This window comes from Electrona antarctica (assembly GCF_951216825.1).
Source record: "Electrona antarctica genome assembly, chromosome: 20".
Classification (NCBI taxonomy): Eukaryota; Metazoa; Chordata; class Actinopteri; order Myctophiformes; family Myctophidae; genus Electrona; species Electrona antarctica.
The window spans coordinates 17,919,591-17,940,343 of NC_136801.1; the positions used below are offsets into that span (position 1 = coordinate 17,919,591).

The 20,753-nt window shown below is 42.5% G+C and overlaps 1 long non-coding RNA gene across 1 annotated transcript in view; it reads left to right on the forward strand.

Annotated features, from left to right (window-relative positions):
• Positions 1–8,127: 8,127 nt before the first annotated feature.
• LOC306913064 overlaps positions 8,128–20,753 on the forward strand; it is a 90,147-nt gene continuing 77,521 nt past the window's right edge. The window contains exons 1-2 of the long non-coding RNA XR_013788475.1: positions 8,128–8,259; positions 9,345–9,579. This is a non-coding gene — a long non-coding RNA (uncharacterized lncRNA). The remainder of the gene's footprint in view (positions 8,260–9,344; positions 9,580–20,753) is intronic.

Sequence of the window (20,753 nt, forward strand, 5' to 3'; positions counted from 1 at the left end):
TCTGAGAGTCCTTGAGCATTGCTTGTTAATTCGTCTGTGAGTGGTGAGTGCGTGCGGACGGTTTCATGTGACAACATGAGAAAATCAATTCTTAAGTTAGCGAATGCTCTATCCCATCATTCTCTGAAAAACAGCTGTGGTTCTGTGTAAAACACATACATTAATAATGCAAACATGTCTACAGTACATCTGCAGCAGGTTAACACATGTTACATATGTTAGTGATGGCCAATGTAAACACCTCATTGACATAATTATATGTGTGCTCACCATGTATATTTTCTGCATTTTGGGCTATTTGAAAACAGCCGATCTACAAGCTCACAAGGCATCACAATGCAATGCATGCATTGTGAGCTTTTAGATCCGTTTATAGTTTTAAAAGATTTTTATATATTTTGATGCCAATACTTACAATATGTACATTTTGAATACTTACTTAAGTGAAAAATGTGAATACTTCTGCAAGCGTGCAGTGCCGTGCACTAGCTCACTAAGTACTGTCAGACACAATGTTTTGAAGCTGAGAGCACTGGCAATAACAGAAGTGCTGGAAAATCCCTTGTTGAACCCATGTTGTGCCCTCCTGACAAACTGTCTCTGATTCGATGTTTAGAGTGTCTTTACATGCATATTCTTTCTTTTCATTCTTTTTTCCATAACAGTATACCTTCACACCACAGCCCAGTTGCATTTTATTTCTGACTCTTCTCACTTCTCTCACACCTCTCATACAGACAGATGTCAGGTGCTGAATTCATGCGGTTTGTTAAATCCATTTGTGTTAAATATGGATGAGATCTCGTGCATAAAGTGAGACGTGTTGAAGAAGTTTGCAGCCTCGTTTAAAAATACTTCTTTGTCACTGGAAATTCAAGTTGGACAATATGGTGAATGTGAACTCACCCAGAACATTTAAAAGCGAGAGTCAGATATTCAGTCATTTATTGCCAAAACCAACAAATGATTTATTTTTGTACGCATGCTCAGAGATAACAAGAAAAATAGATAAGTATGCTCGTCACTGGGGGACCAATAGTTCCAAACATTGAATTATCAAAGGGATTGTTGAATATGCGCCATACATGAACCACGTTAAAACACATTATAATAAACATATTGTAGCTGCCCTCGGTTATGAAAAGATGACAAAGTTGGATGGTCTCAACAGGTGTATTTATTTAAAAACTTCTCACACAGATGAAGCTCGTCAACACCGTGAAAACTATAAGAATATAATAAATATGACAATAAGAATTACAAATCATTGTGTCACAATTTCACAACAATAAAATCAGTGCATTCCAATCAACGACCTTTCAATAATTCAACAATAAGAATTCAATTATAATGCAGTGATTCCATAAATCGATACCTTAATCTCAATTCAACTTATTCAATTCAACAATAAAATTCCATTGGGTTTTAAATAAGCCGATTCATTTAGATAGCAACAAAGAAAACAAAGCAGAATACACCATAACCCAAAAATGAAGTACCAAACTATTACAATTAACTCTAAATAAAATTAAACAAAAAACCAACAATCATGTACGTCACTCCGCTATCCAGGGGCGCTAGGTCGGTGCAGAAGGATACCTTGGAACTCTGGGATTCAAACAATCATAGCACAGCAACAGGCAGGCACTGTGGACAATATGAACCATTTCAATAAAGCTGCATCAACATTTCAAACTGCTTCAATATTACTTCAACTACTAGGGTGTGAAATGTTGCATACAAACTAACACATTTGAACAATTCATACCTTGCCATGTTGCCTTCAAACCCATGCTGTGCTTCCACCTCTCTCACTCAACTACTAGGGTGTGAAATGTTGCATATACAAACTAACACATTTGAACAATTCATACCTTGCCATGTTGCCTTCAAACCCTAGCCCCTCTCGGGACCCCCCGGTTGAGCTCTTTTGAACGCACCCGTAGGGTCCCTTCCCATCGGTGTCATGCTAAATGTAAATTATAGAATACAGACAGACTTACCGTCGGAACTGGCTATCTGCGCGTCAGTCCCTACGTTCCTGCCTCTGATCTGCTCTGTCGCAGATAGCCAGTTCCGGCGCTGGAGGCGGTACAATGGGATGTCAATAAGGAAGTCAAGGAAGGAAGGAAGAGAGAATTTCAGAGCTGCCAAAACGGTCACACAAATACTTAACGGCTTCTGCGCCAAAGGAAAGTTTCATTGATGTTTCCGTTGTCTCCTATAGCAGATATATGCTTCTTTTGGAACATGTCACTATCACACACACAGCGCAGCAAAGGGGTTTGCGACGGTAAGTCTGTCTGTATTCTATAATTTACATTTAGCATGACACCGATGGGAAGGGACACTACGGGTGCGTTCAAAAGAGCTCAACCGGGGGGTCCCGAGAGGGGCTACTTCAAACCCATGCTGTGCTTCCACCTCTCTCACTCTTGGTCTGCTCATGTGTTTGTGACTGAGTGAAGCTAACAGGCTTCAGCCATGTGCACTCTAACAGGAAGTTTCAAATTCAGGTGACAGGAAGTAACAAAATAAGACGAACAAAATAAAGAAAATAACAAACTTCAAACTAAAGAAATGATTGAAGAACCAAGTGTCACCGACACTTACACATACTATGCATTATATAGAATTATGAGTATTTATGATTTATAACTATAAAGAATGCAAGTTAGGAATGATGCAAGTTGTAAATGCAAGCCACACCCGGTTATGCAATACCCGTTGTAACATCTGTCTGTCTTTGTCTCTTTTATGCACATATGGAAACTTCTGCATCTGTCTGTCTGTGTCTCTTTTATTCCCATAAACGGAGTGTCCAAAATAAGGGCATACCCATAGACGCGCATATCAGTCGGATCAGTGTGTCTGTACATGGCCCCATTTTCTGCCTCATGAAGGGAGGGTCTTCCCCACGAAGGGAGGGGCTGGAAGGAGCGCCATGGCTTGTGATTGGGTGAGACAGGCCGTCAGTGGGGCAAGGAGCGCTCTGCTGTGTTCATTGAAGGGGGGACAAGGATTTAGTATTCTCTGCCCATCGGGTCGGAACTCAAATGGGCTGAGTCGGCTCAAGCGAACTTTGCAACGTTCGACATGGCAACTCGCTCGATTTCTGGTGTCTTTCGTGGCTCATGTTGGCTTGAGACAGTGCCCCTCCGTCACGGTCTAAAACTATAGGGCGAAAGTCCCTCACTTTGTGGGGCAGAAAACGGTGTAGCGCCTGGACAACCGCCTATCCGACTGACTACACTGGCACGACACTCCCTCGGATCCTTGACAGTGCTATACAGCGTTATAAGCAGATTATAATGTTTGTTATGACTATGTTTATAATGCATTGTAACAAAAATGAGAGAAAGGTTTGCGCTCTTGTTGAATTGTCCAAATAATATTTTCCAGCCAGTTGCATAAGCCCAACAACAGAATGCTCACACGAACATAACAAAAGGATGGTTGTTCTTTTAATGATGATCCATGGGGACTAGGTGCTATACCAAAAAGGGGTAAAGGTGGGAACAGACACATGTTTTAGTTAAAAAGAAACACACCCTCAGTATCAAGAACAATATTTAAGCTTTATTTTGGGCTAAAACCTGGATATTCCCTTTTATTATGTTGGTGTGAGCATTCCTTTTGTCTTTTTATAATATATAAACAAATCTACTTCGAAAATATGCAGTGAAAACACATCATGCATTATGTAATCAGTCAGAATGAAAAATCCTAAGTAGGCCTATAGCTTTAATGGAAAATATGAGGGGAATGGAAAATAAGTTGTTTTGAAAGAAGGGGAAATATTAGGAACAAAGGACACAAAAGTAATTTACAATGACAATTATATTCAATTCAATTCACTCTTTATTTCAGACATAGGGGAGATCCAATGAAAACACATTTATTTTCTTTCATTTCTTCTTTCTATAGAGTTTAGAAAGAAGAAATGTAATAATAGGCTACTAAAATAAACTTTGATTTTAAAGAACTTTTGAAATATGGTTACAAATTGGTCCTCCTATTGTGGCAGCGGTGGCCGAACGGATAGCGGCGCGGTCTAGATACCGGAAGGTTCCCAGTTCGAACCAGCCGTCCGACACGTTAAAATTACCACCGCTGAAATGCCCTTGAACAAGGCATCAACCACTACGATGAAATGTGTTCTATGAGCAGGGCCTGGCTGGAAACAAGTTCTTGAGCTTAGCCCAGATACCCTGGGTAAATATAGATTTCATTTCATTTCATCCCTTCCCTCTATAAGCTCTCCTACCATCACAATAACAGCAAATTATAATGTACATAACAAGGAGCTTGCTGATCAAAATGCTTTGATCAGCAAGGCCTATTCCTCCAATTGTGCCTTCCTTCACAGCTTTCCTCCCATCTCAGTAAAAGCAAATTAATTACAAAGGTACAAGGACCACTCTCCTTCCTGCTTTGAAGAATACACAATGTGTTCTCCGCCAAGGCATTTTTTAGGGCGGCTGTGGCTCAGGAGGTAGAGCAGGTCGTCCAATGATCCCTGGGTCGGCGGTTTGAATCCCGGCTTCTCCTGTCCACATGTCGAAGTGTCCTTGGGCAAGACTCTGAACCCTACGTTGCCTCCAATGAGTCGGTCGGTGTGAGCTCGCCACCATTGGTGTGTGAATGTTGGAAGTGAGGACGCTGGCGTCGACTGTTCGCCACTTCACCTTCCAATGTATGAATGAATGAACCATTGTAAAGTGCTTTGAGCACTTGGAAAAGCCCTATAAAAATGCAATTCATTAAATGCAATTCATTAAGGCAAGGCAAGGCAAGGCAAGGCAAGGCAAGGCAAGGCAACTTTATTAATACATCAGGCCGTTCTGGCATATCGTGCAAGTAATTATTGCTACAGTGTTGAGAGCGGAAGACTTGAGCACCGAGCAGCAGGCGCACTAGGGCAATGGCAGACACACATGCAGTGGCCTTTTAAATGTGAAAGCCTTGCAATCCCAGATTTGACCCCCAGGCAACGGCAGCTTCACTGTTCTACCGTTATTCTGGGGGCTTTGTTCAATAACAGGGGTCTCCTGTCTCTAGCTCCCTAATAAACACAATCATTGTCAGGGGCAGGTTGCCAATTTCATCCAATCAGGAGAGTACGTAGTAGAGGGTAGTAGAATGTTCAGTCCTCAAAATCAAAACATAAATCGTTCTGCAACAGTGCTGCTATAATGTAAAAATATAAGGTTTACACAGCTGTATGACAGGGGCACTATACAGTACATAATAAAAGCCTCAGCTGCCAGGAGACATGAGGTGAAATATGGCTTTCCATATAACAGACCAAGGCATCACATTTCGACCTGTTGTAGATAGATAGATAGATAGATAGATGGATAGATGGATGGATAGATAGATAGATAGATAGATAGATAGATAGATAGATAGATAGATAGATAGATAGATAGATAGATAGATAGATAGATAGATAGATAGATAGCTTTATTATCCCAGAGGCGCCACAGCAGTTATGGTTGGTTATACAACTTACATGTACGTATAAGAAAATGAAAAAGTACTGTAGTATACAGTAGCAACAAGGCAAAAGGAAAGACAAGATGCATCAACAAACAACAACAACAACAACACAGAGCAAACAAGGATAAACAAATAAGGTGTCTATAGTCAATCAGTGCGTCATAAGTGTATCACTGCGTCACATCATGAGAAAGACAAGAAAAATAAAGTGAGCATGTAGAACAGCATTGTACATCGGTGTTAACATCACAGATGATTTGACTGAGAAATGTGTCCAGAACGTCTGCTTTAAAATAGTGTCTGAGACAGTCTGACCTAAGCTTATGGACTTGTTGAGCTGTATGACAGGGGCACTACAATAAAAGCCTCAGCTGCCGGGAGACATGAAGTGAAATATGGCTTTCCATATAACAGACCAAGGCATCACATTTCCAGAACGCCTGCTTTAAAATAGTGTCTGAGACAGTCTGACCTAAGCGTATGGACTTGTTGATCTCAGCCTCCTTCAGTCCCTACTAGCTAGTGGTAGCATGATGTAGCTAATGCAGTGGTCTCACAGACAATTGAATTCATCGTTGCCTTTTGAAGTTTATTGGACAATCAACAAAAAATATTAATAGGCTACTTGTCACATCAAATCACTGATGCCGAATCGTGCACGACTGGATCGCTATGCATCTTAGAATGGATAATTTCCTACACTTTTCCTACACAATTCAGGGGCAGTTCTGGCAGAAAACGTGTGTTTAGTAAAATATCTCTACTTTTCCACAAGCTGCACACAGACGACATTCACTCCGGGCGAGGAGCCTGGAATGGCTGACGAACTGACTTTACCTAAACGTCCCACTCCTCTGATCACCACAAACGTCTTCACAAATTGACCAGGGAAGCACACATGTATGGGGCACTCAATTGACAGGTGCGTTTCGATTGGTGCGGGGTAATGAATCAAACCACCTGCCAATTATGTGCACCATACGTTTGTGCTTCCCTCTTATTTGAGATGACGTCTGTGAAGTTTTGATTATATGTTCAGTCCTGTGATCATTCAGGGCCCCTCGCCCTGACAGAATGTACTTCCGTGTTCGGCTCGTGAAAAGGTTGAGACATTTTACTAAACACACCTTTTCTGCAAGAACTTTCAAATGGATATGAAACTACAGGACAATATCTGACTGCAAATCTTAGGAATTATTCATTGGGTGCATGAGTATACATGGCATGCAGAGCAGATTTATGCCGCACATCTCCCGCAGCTAAGCGCGAGCGGAGGGTACCGATCTATGGCTGTGCATGGAATAAATTAAATGTATGGAAAATCACAGTAGCCAGGTCCGCGGCTTAAATGCAGAATAAATAATGGCCCTTGACAATATGAAAAGGGTTGAAAACCACTGCTCTAGAAAGCAGACGCCAGTGAATTGCAGAGCCATAGAGCAAGACAGAGTTACGACCCGTACACATGCATGGGGCCAGTCCAATGCGGCTCTTCTATAGACTTCTATTGGCGAATGCATTGCGTAGATGTCCTGGACCGGAAGTTGGCAGAATCACTGGACTCAGGGAATACCGGAGAACTCGGCAGTTTATCAAGTCGCCTTGGCGAAAATTCTTCATCAATGTCTTCATCGTTATGCTAACATGCTGTCTTCATGATAGTGTAGTATGTCAAACCCACAGATGTTATTTCCAAAGTGATCAAATTATTTTGTGCAATTAAATGGTCAGCTATATGATACAAAAGGTGAGTAGGCCTATATGTGAATACCAATGATAAGTATAGGCCTACCATTTCAGGATATGTTTACTAATTCATTACATTGTTTTGGTACTTTGGTGTTTAAACTTTTAGCATTCCTACTTTCTCTAGTGTTAACTCTCAATTATCCTCTCTATTTCGCGGCGAGTTGGTAAACTGGCGAGTTCTCCGGATACCGACTCAGGCAACAGCCTAGCTTTAATGATCTTTTTTTTTTCAAATACGTTTTTTATTAAGAACAGGTTATAAATTGTTATAGCCTACAATTGGTACAAAAATAGCTTTTAATGATTTTAAATCCCTTTATTTTAGATCGTTTTTTTTTACTAATAATAATATTAGTAGGCCTACAGCATAAACATTACAGAGTCAGACTATGTTGTCACTTGTCCCTGTAGCTGCGCTACAATACTTTAAAACAGTTACATGTTGCAAGTTGCAGTTTCACATTATGCCTAAACTTGCTGATATTTGCGCCGCCCTCGTTGAAAACAATGTATTTCAAACTCCAGCTTGTCACTCTCCAGGCTGCGTTTTCTTCCCCCTCAATGTCGTAACTCTGTCTTTATGGCTCTGACCTACGGGTGCGTTCGGAAATGCGCACCGGGAGCGCACTCGCCTATTAGTTTGCATTGCACAGTGCGCTCAGTGCGTTATTTCCGAACGCGCCCCCACTCCCGGTGAGCCTCATGCTACTGAGCTTCAAGCGCGCTCTTTAAAAATCCTCCGGTAGCCACGCCCCCCCCCCCCCCCCCCCCCATCCACAGTCCAGTACACAGCTGCTGCAAACAAAACAGAGAGCGGCTTAGGTTCAGTAAAAAGACTGAGATAAAAAACTTATAATGTAACTTCTTTACGCCTCATGAAAGTAGTCTGGGTTGTTAGGAAGTGAAAAACTGCTCAGTCACAACTTAAGTGTGTGACAGTTTGAAAGAGAAGTTAATTCAACTTCATAACAAATGCTTGGTCGATTTTTTCTTTTTTTTCTTCTGCAGGTGAGTTAGCTACCTATGCTAAGCTGAGCATTAACGTGTGTGTGTTGCGCGTGCGTGCGTGCGTGTGAGAGAGAGAGTGAGTGAGAGGGAGGGTGTACAAACAGAAGGTGCTTGAAAGTGTGCATGGGTTCTATACATTTATAAAATATACAGACACAATGTTTTGTTTGGGGTGTCACTGTCACAGCACCAAATCCTATGAAAATTTATTTTTGAGTGGTGCAACCACTCCCTTACGGAGCTATGTGTGTGGCTGGGTGCCTGGGTACCTGGCTGGCTAGGTATGAGCACGAAAATAGCATGGTTGTTTTTCACCACCTGTGCGCAACCGAACACACACACAAACACACACACACACGCACATATTAACTGTATTATTTTGGGTGTACAGTACAGTGACAGTACAGTACAGTAGAGGGTACAGTAGAGGGACCCCCACACGTTAACTCTGTCATTTCTCAACCGTTTCGGACGTGGGGCGGCTTGCCAGAATCGGCCCAGCCCCCTGGGCGCGTTCCTGGGGGTCTGGATGTTCCGGGGACTCCCGGAGACCCCCACATGGTAAATCTCTCATTTCTCTACCATTTCGGACGTGGGGCGGCTCGCCGGAACCAGGCTGGCGCCGTGGTCCTGTGGGTCTTGAAGTTCCGGGGACCCCCCAGGGACCCCCACACGGACTTGCACCACTCACTTCACACAGGAGTGATTTTTTAACTGTTTACCAATTTGGTTTAAATTAAAGTGATATTGAAGTGTTACAACCTGAATTGCACATCTAGATTTGTATCTCTCAATTTATTTCAAGGCATACCCTAGTCCAGGCATGTCCAAAGTCCCCACACCTAAAATGTATTATTTATCCAATATAAAACAAACATTACGTATACGTACACCTGCGTGGACAAAGGATAGCTCCAGGAATGTCATTGGGCATTGTCATGGTAACAATGGTATGTCGTCCTCGTAACTTGTATTTAGGCACCTGACCAGCTGGGTTCCAGTTGACCAAAATCTTTTTTTAGTAAATGTTTCCACTGCATTTATCTCTTGTGTCTTGACTTATTGGATGTATCCCTTTGCCCAAGCTGGCACAGTACTAAACATCCAAGGCTGAGTGAGAAGATGGCAGCCCAGAGAATGAGGCTGGTCGGTGCCATTGATACTGGGAGGAAAGTACTGGCCAGCTAGCCAGATGTATGGAGGATGGAGATGACTGGAGACACGGCTGGATGAATGAACTAGAGAGGGAGCCTGACTTTCCAAAGTTTGACCTTGGCATCACTTACACAACTGATCAAGTCAACTAGAAGACGGCTCCAGGTACGAACTTTGTTTGTTGCTTCTTTGCTGCTGCTGCTGCTTGTGTTGTATGCTGTGTATAGTGTGATTCAAGCTGTTGTACTATTGCTGTCATATCAGTAACTGTTTCTGGCTCTGGAATTGAATGCTGATGTGAATCTACAGTTTGTATGTTGTGTTGTATCTGCCGTTGAAGGTACAGGGAACAGTATATGTATGTGGTTCTCGATCACTTCAATAATGCTATGGGTGTATTTGCTATTTCCTTTTGGTTCTATCTAGAGGTTTTGGGCTTTGACATAACAGCCATCAATACCAAATGTCAATTTTCTATTCAAAACAGTAGTAGGTTATGTGTGTTGTGTTGTGTTGTGTTGGGGTTGCTGAGGTTCTTTGTGAGTTATTGTGACAGGGTGGCTGTATTGGTTCATGACTGGCAGTCTGGCATGGTGGCAAAGAATGTCTATGTAGGTTGTAGGCCTATTCTCTTTCTCTCTCTCTCTCTCTCTCTCTCTCTCTCTCTCTCTCTCTCTCTCTCTCTCTCCTCTCTTTTCAATCAAAGGAGCTTTATTGGCATGAGAACATGCCAAATCAAAAGTGGAACAAACAAAACTATCAAGATAAAACAATGTATGTTCAAATAAATATTGAATATAAATGTGAATAAAATAAAGGTGTAAACAGAGCTGTGTTAGTTTGAGTAATACTATCTTGTGAAACTATAAAAAGCTTGTGCAATTTCTGTCAGATATAGTTATACATCCATATAGGAGAGGTTAGCTTGTATATACTTTTGAAAGTTGACAGCAGTATAAGTAGCCGCAATTTATTCAAATGTAATTTAATTAAAGTGAGTACATTTCTATGTACCAAGTCATTTGCTGTAAACAGTGCAGGGGGTACACACAATGATTTGTATTCCTTAAGGTGGTTGTACTCCAGTTGTCATCCTTCTCCTGTCACAGCAGCTCACAAATCTTGCTGCTGTGTTTGCACATTGTTGTACTTCACCCAACAGATATAGGAGTTTTTTGTCATTTGTCATGTTTTCAAACTCTCCTTGGGTGATTGTAATCCTTGGGAAGTATGTCTCTCTGATGTCTTGGTACAGTGGGCAGACGGTTAGAAAGTGTAGCTCAGTTTCTAGAAACCTTCTATCTCGTTTTGTGTGCAATGGGTGCATAGTAGTCTGTCTTCTCTTGGGAGCCAGGTCTGCCTATGGTGGCCTTTCTCAATCGCAAGACTGTGTTCATTGAGTCTGTATCGAGTGTTTTCCAGTGTGTAAGATAGCTTTCTTTGTTTCATGATTTGGTATAGTGCCGTTTGTTTTCTGTCTGGTAGTCGTGCTTATTAGTCCCAGAACTAACTGGCTGAGGGGACATCTTTCCAGGGATTCACTGTGTGTGAGGGCCTCTTTGTGGAGCTTGTCTGGTGCATATCGTCCTAATTCTGCATGCATCTCTCTCTCTCTCTCTCTCTCTCTCTCTCTCTCTCTACAACAGTGAATATCAACTGCTTTTATGTATAATTGTGATTTATCTTTGATTGGCCTAGTTTCTGTTGCCCCCCTGAATGATTTGCAACACTTGTGTAGCTGGCTTCATTTATTTCATATGTGTTGATGTATGGAGTCCCCTGAGTGTGGGGCAGACTAGGGCTAAGGGTATGCCTTGAGTTGTTGTGGCCAGGTCTTGTCTGTTTTTGTTATGTTTTATAATTCACCCAAAAAGCAAAGGAGTTGATCATTTGCATATATCCCTCAGAGATGGGTGCCAGACAGATTGGTTCTCATTATTCCAATTGTATCCTAACTGTAGTGTCTAGGGAAGATATTTTGAACAACCACCTTCAACATTGAATTCACCACAAAATAAGAAACCGATAGTTATTCATGATCAGAAAACACATGTTTGTATTCAGACAAATGTTATAGTATTACATTAGCCACTTTTGAATACATTGCATTTGCATGCATACACGCAACAGAAAGGCAAAGAGAATGATGTGGATCATTTGATGATTTCTTTTTTGTCAGAATGAATGCCTTTGCCACCCTACGTATACACGCTTATCACCCTAACAACATATGCACACTGGCACAATACACACACGGCACACACTGACTGACACGCCAGCACACACAGACACGGAGGGAACCCAGCAGAACACACACACACACACACACACACACACACACACACACACACACACACACACACACACACACACACATCACATCAGCATTGAGGTGGTAAATCGCCCTTCAGAAGCCTTCCTCCAGGGAGTCAGCAGTTCAGCGCTTATCGAGCCGCTATCTGATTACTAAAAGGCTGTCCCGCGTTATAAATGAACCTGCAACATGTGTGCGCTACGGGTAACGCCGGGTCGCCCTGGGAGTGGAAAAGCCATTACAGGGAGGGTGGGGTGTTATGAATGAGATTAAAGGAAGCGGGGGAAGTGGGAGGGGAGGGGGGACCTCGGAGGCCGGAGGGAGCAGCTGCCACTTGCACTTGTGTTCGGTTAGCGGTGGTGTCATCGTCGTGGTGTTGGTGGGTGGAAGAGGAGATGGTGGGAGGGGGTGAGGCAGGGTATATTTGTAGTACGTACGTGTACTACGTGCGAGGTTCAGCAGATTTGCATGGATGGATTCGTACAAATGTATAACTTACTGGTGAATTACGTAATTACTTAAGTTGAAAGCTCTCTAACCACCCTAGATTCACATGATGATTAGTTGTACACAGAGGACCAAAACTAATTCTACCCAACTTGGACATGCTCGCTGGATGATGTTGTGTGTTTAGATGCTCACTGGTGTTCCTCGCAGGGCCTGCTCTCCTGACAGACAGGGAAATAGCCTAGGAAGCAGCAAAAGTGATAGCCACACAGTGTGATTTTATGAGCATATATTTATACAGCCACACCAAGGCCCTGAACAAATAGAAATAGCTACAGTACATGAACCAACCTGCTATAGTTGCTATAGTGAGGAGGATATAATGTTACCGCTAAGATGACTTTGAAGTTACGAGCAGGTTTTATGTTTTTGTAACTTAACTAAAGTAAAAGGACCATTTCACGCCTGGAATAAGCTGCGTTCACTCAAAGTTTGAACTGTTTGTAGTTGGACTTGGAACGAGTTTTAATCGTTTGAAATTGGTGCTATGAAAGGAAATCTTCATGTGGATATAGGCTTTGGTCCTCTATTTGGGCGTGCAATACATTACTACATTACTACAACAACCAGCATGAATCGCATATTCCCCCTCTGAGTTACCAAAAGACACCACATAGCTGACACAGTCCACACATTATCATCCCAACTCATCAAATAAGGACCTAGTGCCCCAGGCATCAATTTCTGGCCGCCCTGTGGTGTCTCTAGGCTCCAGCTGTGCCCCAATATACTATAGAAATCCCACTGTGTCCTATTTAGATGCAATAAGAGTAATGTTTTAACATAGGCTATTATTATTGTCTTGCATACTTATGTGTACTTGTAGCCTATACACTACATAGCTTTTACAATGTCATGTTTTATTATAACACCATATATTTAACTATATTAAGGTGTGCAGTAAATTACTATAATCTTCCTTCAGTAACCCGTCGTGACCACAAATGGGCATGTCGGATCTATGGCTCAAGACAGCCAGATCTCCATAATGCCTTTGGGCCTATCAGGTTTGTTTATAGTTATGTCTGAGTCATAAAGACATTTTATTTTTTTATTTATTTTTTTATGTTTTTTTGTGGCTTTCGCCTTTATTTTATAGTTTTTATGGAGGGGCAGACAGTAGGCTGACAGGAAATGGGGAGAGAGATGGGGGGATGACATGCAGTAAAGGCCGTCGGGATCGGGAGTCGAACCCGCGGCACACTGCCAGACTGGGCTACCAGCCAGGGTGCCTGGACCGCTGAGCCACGGCCCAGGCCACATAAAGACATTTCTATATATACCCGTATCAGATTCCTTTATGGTTATGTCTGCAGAGTCATAAAGACATTTCTATATATACCCGTATCAGATTCCTTTATGGTTATGTCTGCAGAGTCATAAAGACATTTCTATATATACCCGTATCAGATTCCTTTATGGTTATGTCTGCAGAGTCATAAAGACATTTCTATATATACCCGTATCAGATTCCTTTATGGTTATGTCTGAGTCATAGTGACATGCCTAAATATGGACGTATTGGATTTGTGGTTATGTTTGAGTCATAGTGACATGCCTTGCTTTTGGCAAGCCGTAAATGTAGTGTGTAGTGTAGTGTAGTGTAGTGTAGTGTAGTGTAGTGTAGTGTAGTGTTAAGTCGCTGGACAGCCCCAGTGCGTCGGGTCATTGACGGGTCATTGACTGAGGATAGTTGACGATCATCTTTTTCTAGAGTTTTGCCTCCAATACAAAGCCCAGGAGCTCTCAGAGATGTATGGTAATCCTTGTTTAAAATTACATTCATTTCATTTTCATTTCTTCCATAAAACATTTCCAAATCCCCACTCTCCACACTGATCTGTGTGTGTGTGTGTGTGCGCGTGTGTGTGCGTGTGTGCGTGTGCGTGCGTGCGTGCGCGCGCATGTGCTCCAAAGTTAATTAAACCACCTTTGTCACCTTTTAATCTAAAGCCGTCAAGGTGTTAAACTTTTTGGTTGGTGTCAGAGGTCGTTCATTGTATACAATCCGGCCATAATATACCACCATTTTAGCATGTAACTTGCCTACCATCAACTGCATGATCAATGAATGGCGGAATTCAATAGGTCAATAACATGTAAAACGTCATTCATAGCTAAAATATGTATTTAAGAAAAGTATCCTAATGATTGTTAAACTGTGGCCTTGGTGCTGTACTGACACACCTATACTTCTGCATCGTTCATCTCAATTTTAATACAAACTTTGGTGATCAGTGAGTGTAACTTTTGTTTTTTGTTTTATGTATTCGCACAATAAAAACAATAACGGGTAACATTATTGACACTGAAAAAAGTGCAGGTGAGAACGGAAACCCATAAAGCTTATAAATGAAGTTATCTCCTTGGTGTTCAATCATAAACCATAAAAATGTGCTAAATCTAGGAACTGAACAAAACATTACTGTTAAGAGCACTTTTGTGTTCTACAAATGGCTTATTTTCCCCAAAAATACACACATTTCCTGACACTTGTCGCCTTCATTATGTTTTCCATCAGCCTGTGATTCAGGTACACATTGTAGATGACTTCATGGTTGTTTGACAGTGGTCGAGATAAAACTGTTTAAATTGAAGTAGTGCTTTTGCAGGGAGTATTGTGTGCAATGTTCATTCATGAAGTTTAGAGAAGTAATTCATCAGGCACTGTGGCGGGTGTGGCAGGTGAATGGATTGTGCGGAATGTGCGCCAACATGTGGTTGTGGCGCCTCTGATTCGCTTTTGGCTGGATCCATGTGTTGCATATCTTCTGTCTCTCTACACTTTCCTACCTAAATGAAAAGGGAATTCATGGTGATCAATGAAAGCAATCCGGGGGACAAGAAGGAAATGGCTGGCCAAGCATCTGTCCCTGAACACTTTAGTTATTAGTTATCGTTATTGTTGAACCTTGATTAAAGAATCTAGAACACTTTGAATAGCATTGTTTGTTAAACTTTATTTTATTTTATTTTTGAGGGGCGCTATGCGCTAGCCCCTCCTATGCCCAGCGTTGTGTGTCTGTGTGTACCACATTTGTGATGCTTTTTTTGGCTGAGCACGGTACATGTGATGATGTAAGTGCACCCCTCACTTCACTCAAGTGTGTGTGTGTTTTTTTAAGAAGCACCCTAAAGAGGAAATACCTAATATGGTTGTGCTGTCTCTGGTTTGGTTTTGGCTGGAGTCATAATGCCTGTCTTTCCTCCTCTCTGCCTTGAGTGTCCTGTTAGCAACATTGACCTCCAACTTAAGGGCAATAATCCATGATGATCGAAATAAAGCAATTTGGGAGGAACTGGCCAAGCTACTGTCCTTGGACAGTTTATTGCCTGCCCTGTGCAATCGTTATTGTCGACCCCTGATTAAAGAATCAAGGCAGACAAATGATACAATATTAGGACAGCTTTTTATTGCATCGCTTGTTAAACATAGGAACAGTTAAAAGAAGGACACAGCGACACTGACAAACTGCTGTGTGTGACTATAGTGCAGTGCACTACACCACCTTCCCCTTATGACCAACCCTAAACTCAACCCAACTCAAATAAGAGTCGAAAAGCCATGTTAAGCCTTACTGGATTAACTGGGTTGCTGGCACTGCAACACACAGGTGGAATTGGCACAAACTAGAGATGCCCCGATTCCATTTTTTTCAGACCGAGTACTTTCTTTTAAGTACTCGCCGATACCGAGTACCGATACGAGTACTTTTTATTTTTGTTGAGTAACCACACACTTTTACCCCCTTTTTTCTCCTATTTAATTTCATTGTCATGCCTTGTACTTCTAATGATACTGTAATGTTGAATTACCACAATATCATCGATCGGCCGTGCAAAATTCACGATCCGCAAATCCGATCAAAAAAGCTAAAAGCTGCGCAGTTTACATCCAAAAGAATGTGTCACTCTCTCGGTTCTGCACCGCTTACTGGAGAAGTATAGCACTCTCGGTTCTGCATCGCTACTGGAGAAGTATATATCACTGTCGAGGGCACAAACTAAGTACTATTAATCTCTCATCCGAACTATGACGTGAATACTCATGTATGACAATATAGTTATGCGAGGCATCTCGATATTTGGGCTTGAGTTTCAGCCCAAGCCCACCTCGTCATTGACTTTGAGAGTCATTGAGAGTTTTAAAAAGTAAGTAAGTGTGAAACTTTCCAAAATGTTGCCCATTTCCTTCCCTGGATCATAACACAGCGTAAAGGAAAACTTGTGTGGGTGTGTGATTAAAAGACAGACACTTCATGCAGTAGATTCAGCTAGTTAACACATTTAACTATACGTTATTAACACATTGTAAACAACAGCAACACGCTTAAAAATGTTTTTCCCCATCTGGCAAATTATCCCATGTGCCTCAATTAAAAAGCTACAAAAATGATGTATAACACTGAAAATAATTGAATGTTTGGCATAAACAAATGGTGCTAGAGAAAATTCTTGGGGTGCACAAGAGGCGATGTGTGATTCAACATTCTGCTTTTGTATCTCTCTCAGGGTCCCACAGTTACAGTTACATACTTACATAAGCTTGCAATTGTCAGAATAAGTGTGTCCAATATACACCTTGTACACTTTTGGATGGTAGACACACGCACACGCAGTCACAGTCGCACACACACACACACACACACACACACACACACACACACACACACACACACAGGTAAGAGAGAGAGAGAGAGATGGGTGAAGGAAACAGAGGAATGGCCTTGTTTCCTGACTCGGCTTTCTGTTCATGCCACAATAGATAAGAAACATTTCCGGACGACGAGGAGCTGACGAAACAGGCCACTGATGGTGTGGATCAATCCTCCGAGATTGGTCCTCGCATCCACGGTCGAACGGAATGACTCATAATCTTCCCCATCAACGCCCGGAGCCAAGCAGCTATCACAGTCGTGGTGATTAATTACACGTGCCTGGAGATTCATCAATGAAACAGTGTGGCTCGTAATTGGTGTTTTGGCCGGCGAGGTGCTTTCGAGTTGCGGGTGAGAGGCAGAGGTGTGGAGCAGGGAGTGGTCCTGTCCTGGAAATGGGGGAAACCGGCTTGCTTATTACAAGCTGTTGAGAGGCGGTAGAGCGGTGCTCGGTGTCCAATGCAGTTTCCCTTTCCTTGTGTGGGTTTTGCTTTTGCTCTTCGTTACTCTGTTGCTTTGGGGGGGATGGTGGGTGATTGGTCCACTCTGACCCAGACCCCCTCCCTCAGCTTTAATAAAAAACTGTAACCCCTAATCCCCCCCCCACACACACACACACACACACACATACACACACACACACACACACACACACACACACACACACACACACACACACACACACACACACACACACACACATTCGCTGCATCCAATAAAGCAGGGCCGAGGGCCAATTACAACGGCACAGAGAGAAAGAGAGATGGCAAGAGAGAGAGATAAACTAATTACAGTGACAAGTGAGGGAAGCGCCTATAGTCTGTCAGCGTTGGAGGTGCGGTGAGTTACAGTATAGGGGAAGAGAGATTTGGGGGGGGGGGGGGCCCAGGGGGGGTTTAGGGGATTCTGCTTCTCTCAGCCAACCCTTAGGGATAGCTGACGGATACTCTAATTTTCTTCATCCATCCACGAAGGGCTCGGCTGTGTTGTGTTGTGTTGTGTTGTGTTGTCTGCAGGGAATGAGTACTGTTGGTAAAGGAGGAAGGGAAGGGAGGAACGGTTGGGTTGGAGGGGACCGGGAGCAACGCATGCAGACAAATGATCTGTGACGTCTAGATTGAACAAAGTGCCGGATGTTGCGCGAAATTGGATTCGGGTGACAGGTTCGGTCACCTGCCAAGGCGGCAGCGGCCGCGGTCTGTCGTCTGGCCCTGCATTTGTGAGGTGTAATTAACGAAGAGCTCTCGCTAATTACTCTTCATCAGTCGAAAGGCAGATGATATACTGTATAATATGAGTTAAAATAAACCAAGAAGCGTCTGGTGTTTCGCGAGTAACTTTTTGTTTTGTGAAGTGAAGTATTCTAAGAGGCAATTAGCAGGAGAATCGCAGCCCGTGTGACTCATCTGACACCCGGTGTCTCATCATTCCGTCACGCTTATGCTTGCCGCCTCTGTATGAGAACATCAGCTACAGTAAGCGACTGAGAAAGGCAGTGGCACCATTGACATCAAGATAAATTCGTACTGATTTACCTGCTTCAGTGTTGCTTTTATGACAACTCGAGGGGTAAATCAGGCTAAAATGGAATTTAGCTGTGAATGATTAGGAGTGGTTCAGTGTAGCAGTGGTTCCCAAACCTCTCAGCTCGAGACCCAAAAGAGAGATTAGACGTTTATCCGGGAACCAAACTAGTGAAAATAGCAGATCTACAAGCGCACAAAGCGTTGTTTTGCACCACGTTGAGAACTGGTAGATTGGCTATTTTCAACTTTTTACAACAAATTCATTTATTTGTTTATCTTATCTAATCTATGGAATTTATTTTGACTGTTCTTCGATTTCTTCATGAAATTACTGAAGAAAAAAAATTGTTTTGTTTGTCAGGAAATCTGTCACCATGACGTAACATCTATTTGCTATGAACACTATGAAATTAGACACGAAGCCGATTTGCTCAGACAATATGACGTAAAATGCTCCATTCATTGCCAATAGGAATGTAATGTTTGAGGACGAAAATAGCCAATTTGCTCACACTTTGACGTAAAATTCTCCATTCCTTGTCAATGGGAGTTTAATGTTTGTGTAAGACGAAAATCTACACCAATAGCTGAATATAGGAGGGTCTAGCGCCCCTCAAAAAATAAAGCGACCCATAAAAATGGTTCCCGACCCAGTGTTTGGGAACCAGTGTAGGTATAGTACATGGAAAACACACAGCCAGCTGACCTGGAGGTAGAGATGGAAGCCAGTCACTCCACTGCTAACTAGGTTGTTGGTTTGTTCTTGTTCCTGTTGTCAGCTGTTGACCAGAGGGTGACATGTATACTGTATATGTCCACCCACGCTGTCCACAAGGTATGCATGCAACCACGCGCAAGACACCGAACCACACAACTGTCCCCGGTGTGTGTGCACCACTGCAGGCATCCTTAAACTCAGATGTCTCTGGTGAAATGCAGGAGACAGGGTTTTAAAGTGGGCGGCTGCAGCCACGAAGGCCTATATGGGAAAATGGAAGGAGAAAAAAAGGGTGAATTTGCAAAAATGGAAAATTCCCAAGTGGGAATCCCTAACGGTTATGTATCGGTTATGGGCATGTTGGTGTCCCCCAGGGTTGTGTAAGCTCAGCTGTACTTTTCCCCCTTTATACTGACAGCTGTCGTACTGAGGAATGTCTGTCTGAATGTCGCACCGACACACCAGATCAATACATACTAAACTACTCACATGATATAACTTTAATTTCTCTTCTAGATAGATCCAGTGATCCTGGACTGCACCAACACAGAGTGAATACGGTGGTTGAATGGAGTGATAACTCCAAACTAATTTGTCCTTTCGGAAATTTGTCTTGTGCACAGCAATCATCAGGATACAGAAAACATATACAAACAGATCACACATGTACACTGACAATAAAGAAACAATGCCAACAGAAGGCCACCAGGCATAGTTCCAAGAGGCATCAAATCACACTTTATGCACGGAACTGAGATGGGGCCTGCTTGTTCATAAGTCCTATACTTATAGGAACAAACGATCTTGAGGCCCTAGCCTGCAGAGAAGGTACCATGTACCGTCGCCCTGATGGTAAAAGATGGTATTGGCTGTGTAACGGGTGTGTATTGTCCCTAGTAGTAATAGATCATCTCCTGCCATGGAAAGATCAGATTGAATCAGTGTGTAAGAAAACAAAGCAAAGAATCTATTTCCTTCGCCGTTTAAGATCATTTGGCTAGTAGAAGTCACAAATGCCGCAACAACTAAACATTTGTTCAAAGATTGTTGGACAACCACTTCAGAGACTCTATACAGTACATCCATGTATGATAACGGCATCCTAAGGTTAGCAAGGAATATCACCTCTAATACTAGCCATGTTTTGTATGGAAAGTATAGGTTGCTGCCTTCAGGAAGGAGATATGGTGTTCCAGCATACAATAAGGTCAGTCTTTTGTCCACCAGTGGACTTTGAGGCTTAATCAGGTTTTGGGCCAGGACTAGACTGAGCTGTGGACATTGCTCTGTGCCCTTATGTCTCTATGTATGTATTACATGTTTTTGTGTTATATGTGTGTGTATATGTGTTGCATATAAGGCCGCTGGGCCGCAAGAAAATTTCAGTGCGAACTGACAAAGTACTATATCATATATCATATCATATCATATCCATAACGTGATGTTTTTCCGAGGCGAAACAACGAGTTATACAAAAAGAGACGATAGGTCAATAGTTTTCCGTACTTGATAGCCTATACTGAAGTTAGTTTACACACACTATGTGGTAGTGCTGTTTTCCTCTATAATCGCACGCACGCACGCACGCATGCACGCACGCACGCACGCACACACGC